Source organism: Phalangium opilio, unplaced genomic scaffold (assembly GCF_054372755.1).
Source record: "Phalangium opilio isolate 3A_F unplaced genomic scaffold, DU_Popi_V2 ptg000390l_1, whole genome shotgun sequence".
NCBI lineage: Eukaryota > Metazoa > Arthropoda > Arachnida > Opiliones > Phalangiidae > Phalangium > Phalangium opilio.
The window spans coordinates 3,370,595-3,375,595 of NW_028324234.1; the positions used below are offsets into that span (position 1 = coordinate 3,370,595).

The window sequence follows — 5,001 nt, forward strand, 5'->3', positions numbered from 1 at the left end:
CGCGTCATAAAGTGTAGAAAACAGATATGCAAAAACGATAGTTGTTTACTATGGTCAGAAGTCCATTAAATTAGACTAGGAAGTAACCTAAAGCGGGGTTTGGGACTCCCCTCTCTTGTGTAGCAATACTGAAGAAGGGCGACACATTTCCCACCTCGAGATAGTTTTTCTCAGATCTCCAGTTTAGGTGCGACTCTTACGCCAAAATCTTCCCTATTGGGAGAAAAACAGCTATTGGCTGAAAGTGAACGCTGGATCTTTAAAGGGACCGGAAAACATACCTGTCCACCATCGCTTGGACTCAGCTCAGCTCACGTTACTTTATAGAAATTAATAACGAGCTCACCTCAAGCTCGAAATTAAAACCATATTTCCTTAGAGCTCAATGTGAGCTCAAGCTCAGTTAGTTTTAATAAATCAGCTTACATCGGGCTCGGGTTTATTCACATAATTTTTATGGGCTAAGCTCGAGCTCTAGCTCTCTCTCTCTAATATCTTTCGCGGGCTCACCTTGGGCTCAAAATCGATAGATTTTAAGACTCACCTCGAGCTCGGGCTCATTCAGTTTTGTAAGCTAAAGCTCGAGCTTAGTCTCGTATTTCCGGAGAATATTTCTTTCAAGCAGTGTAGATGTTGAAATAAATAATTTTTGCACCTATTTTTACACGATAACTCACTACGTAAAAAGAGTGTTTAGCCATAGCCGACTTGTATTAAAAAACAAGATGACCCAGTCATATTACACTTTTTACCGCCCTCTAGTGACAAGAATTAGTATTACTATGATCATTATAAGATGACCCCAGCTAATCCACCTTATTCCCTATCGCCGGAAGTTAGAGTTAACAAAGGGGATTTAATTTAAGAGGACATTCCAGCTCTGTTATCGGGCGTCTCTCCAGGCAAACGGTTTTTACTATTGTCATCTCTAGCGGACAAAGCACGTCATTTCGTTAACAAGTCGAGTGAGGATGGAAAACAGTATTTTTGAAAAACGCATCCATTTTTAAATATTCCGTAGCTTGGGAAAGGCGGATTATCTGGTGCGTGCTGGTGTGGTGTTACAGAGGGTTAGGTTACTTTCTAAATGCAATAGTTTATAATTGTGATTTATATATGTACAACTTTTAATTATAAGTTAAATTAAAACCTTAAACCTAACAGTAGTTAACTGTTGTGTAAAAATGTAAACATCTTCGCACGCCAACCCTCGCTATAAACCGTAGCAGAAAACAGAGTCAAAGTGCGAGGATAAATCCATTTCAGGGTAGATGGCGCTGCGGTACGTGTTACAAGTTCCTATTCAATCCGCTTTTCCCCTCCTCACTCACATAGGAGCCCTTTTCTTTGAAGAGGCGAGCGGATTGTGTGCGCAAAGCTAGCGGTGAAATGTCCTCTTAGTTTAGTGGCCCGTGTATTTACTAACCAAACCAAAGAGTTACACTGTTTTCTCTTGGCACTGAATGCGGCGCTAAACCAAGCTGAGCGCAGTCTCGAAACAGTGAGCGCCCTTTCAAAATGAGCGGTTTCATAGTTTTGAATTGGCCTCGCTCGAGCTCAATCTCTCGTTAATTTTACAGTTAAACCAGGGCTCAGCTCAAGGCTCACTTTATTTGTGACGCATTACGAGCCCGGGCTCAGGCTCAGAAATCTTTTACATAAACTTTCAGGTTCGGCTCGGGCTGGTGATTTTATCAATGATTTTAATGAGCCTCGCACAATTCGCGCTCGGGCTCACTGAAATGAGGTGAGCGGGGACCGCTAGGCCGGAAAACGCCCCCTTCCACTGTAAAACCGAGCCTTCTTTAGCATAGAATCAGGAGAAGCGATAGGGGGGGTGAATTTCGGAACAGTCAAGGTCAATCAGTTTTTTATGACTCTTCACAAACCTATTGAAAAAAAAAAACTATTTAACGACCGTGGCCGTTCCTTTTTTATTTATTTTATAAAGCAAACGATCTACCCTTTAGAGATCTAGCGTTCATGGGCTGAAGAAGTCACGTCCCGCTCACGTCAAGAAAACTAGATTTTAACAGTGTTAGTAGACCAAGAGCCAGTGGCCTGGATCTTACCTCATGAAGTACAAAAGGTCTGACCATTGGAATGAGTTCAGTTTTGATGCTCATTAATAGATTTGGCCGTTTTACGCGTCACAGCTGGGGCATTTGAGGGGGGCGGGGTCATGTTTGACCCTAATGAGGTATGATTTCTTATTTCATGAGGTACATGAATAAAAAAGGTGGCAAATGATAGAACTGGAAATGGCGTTTCCAAATATATGAAATCTGACGTCATCAAAGGGGGCCATCAATAAATCAGACGGGGGTTAAAATGGTCGAATGAGGTATGATTTCTTACCTCATGAGGTACATGTATGAATCCGTGGTTGTTTGATAGATCTGGTCGTGCTAAATAACAGAATATAAAATCTGACTGGAAAATACGTGGCTTAGGTTTAATCTGACGGCCTGATTCTTGCGTCAGACTTTGACAACTCTCTACATTAAGTTTTCCCATGTATTTGTTGCACCAAAACAAATAAGAAACATTTTAACTATAAATAACAGTCTAAGAGAGCATTTACTTTACAAAAACAATTCTAGACATTTTTAAGGATTAATCTAGAGTTTTCTGTGTTGAGAGAGCATGAGGAGAAAGTTTCATCTGATTCTTGCGTCAGACTATGACAACTTCGTGCCTCATAAAGCTAGATTCCCACTCGACCGAAAAAAACCGGCGCAAATCACGCAGCATACGGTAGAAATTTTATCTTATGCCGTCGTCCGGCTGTAGACTGTTCATACTACGACTGAATTTTGAGTTTGGGGGTAGATATTTTTGGGTCACGTGACAGATTAGAGTGGTTTCCATAACATTTATTACGTACTCTGAATTGAAATCTCTGTCCCATTGTCGCTTAGATCGTACAAGAAAGTATATTTTGTAACCTCCTCAAAAAAGACTTCCTCATTAACATCTTACCTCTATATACTTCCATTAGATACATTTTTCTTTCTTCGTGGCATGATTCCGACCAAAAAAATACATGGCGACTATCAATCTATCTAGCGTATGCGTGCACTCTTGAAATTTATGACGTAGTCAGCGGGATAATTTCATTGTCTGAGACACCGGCGTAACGCCGAACACGACCGAAAAATAGAACACAACTTGCGCCCGGTCGAGCGGAAATTCCGTCGGGCTCGGCGTAAAGATTTTTCGGTCGAACCCCTTTCTGCCGGGTCTCCGTCGTGATTTCCGTCGTGATTTCCGTCGAGTGCGAGTCCAGCTTAAATTTGGCAGGTGATATTGTAAAACCAGCTATTGGAATTATTTCTAATACTTGGGTAATTCCTATGCTAGAAAGCAAAAATACTGGCACAACATGTTAGTGTACAAAAAAGACAAAGAATAAGTTTATTTCCGAAGGTTACAACATGTACTGAAATAGCAAGAGTAAAAAATCAATAACAAATATTTGATAAACTGGCGCGATCTATAACGGCTTGTTTGGGCGCGAACTTTAACTTTGTTTCTACACCCTCTCTCAAAGTTGTAGAATATTAGTTTCCCTTTACTCAGTTAGTCGAAGCGACGTTGACAGGTCTTTCGTTTTCATTCGCTCTAATGGTTTAGTAAGTAAATCTGCGAGCATTAATTCTGTTGGGCAATACTCAAAACTAAACACAGTTTTCAAATCCTTAACAAAATGGTGCCTTGTGTCAATGTGTTTGGTCCGTTGAGTGACACTTTCATTTTCAACCATTTTCAAATAACTTTGGTTGTCCTCAAACATTTTAGTTTTGCCGCATTCTTGCTTCAGGTCTTTTAGTACCTTTTCCAACCAGAGTGCTTCTCGACAGGTTTCAGCTAAGGCTACATACTCAGCTTCGGTAGAAGAGAGTGCTACGTTTGTTTGTTTTCTACAAGTCCAGCTTATAGTACCACCGAGCCACATGAAAACATAGCCCATGTTTGATATTCTATCAACGCTGTTTCCAGCCCAGTCGGCGTCCGCGTATCCCGTTAGATTTTTGGATTTAGCGTTCTTTGATCCAAGCATCAGTTTAAAACCTTGGGTTCCTTTTAAATAACGCATCACGCGCTTGACAGCGGTCCAATCTGTTGAACTTGGATTGGTGATTTTTCGGCTTAGAATCGAAATGCTTGCCGCGATATCTGGGCGCGTGCACGTGGCTACGTACAACAAACTACCGATCGCTTGCCGATATATTTCTTTATTTGGCATTTCTTGGTCTTCTAGACGCGCTTCTGCATCCTTTAAATAGCCCGTGTCTAATGGTGTTTTCGCTGGGTTTGCATTTTCCATACCGAATGTCTCTAGTATGCGAGAAATATAGCCCGATTGGTGGATTTTAAAAATCCCGTACGCATCAATATTCGTAGACTTTATCCACGATGCCATCATTTGGTGCAATTGCAATTATATCATCGACGTAGACAAAAACATACATGTACGTGTTTCCTACTTTCTTAGTGTAAAGACACTTGTCAGACAACCCTCTCTGAAAACCATCCTCCTCGAGCACCGCATTTATCCGTTCATTCCAAATGCGTGCTGACTGTTTCAAGCCATAAAGACTTCGTTGAAGTCTGCATACTTTTTCCGGTGAATCTTTATCAACAAATCCAGGAGGTTGCTTCATGTAGATTTGTTCATCTAATGTTCCATTGAGGAATGGCGTCTTTATATCAAAATGACGTACAGTCATCTTTTGGTGACCCGCTAGAACTAACAAAGTCCGTAACGTTGAGTGTTTTCCTACGGGAGCAAAAACTTCGTCATAATCGGTTCCGAATTTTTGCGTAAAGCCTTGAGCAACAAGGCGTCCCTTGTGTTGACTGACGTTTCCCTTGGAATCTGTTTTGGTTTTATAAACCCATTTGCAGCCTACGGCTTTCTTACCAGGTGGTAAATCTACCAAGCTCCAGGTTCCCATTTCGTTTAAAGACGTGATCCATCCATTTTTATGAGGACTC

The 5,001-nt window shown here is 41.3% G+C and overlaps 1 pseudogene; it reads right to left on the reverse strand.

The window, feature by feature from the left end:
• Positions 1–3,574: 3,574 nt before the first annotated feature.
• Positions 3,575–4,330, reverse strand: LOC149596230 (uncharacterized; annotated as a pseudogene).
• Positions 4,331–5,001: the final 671 nt, after the last annotated feature.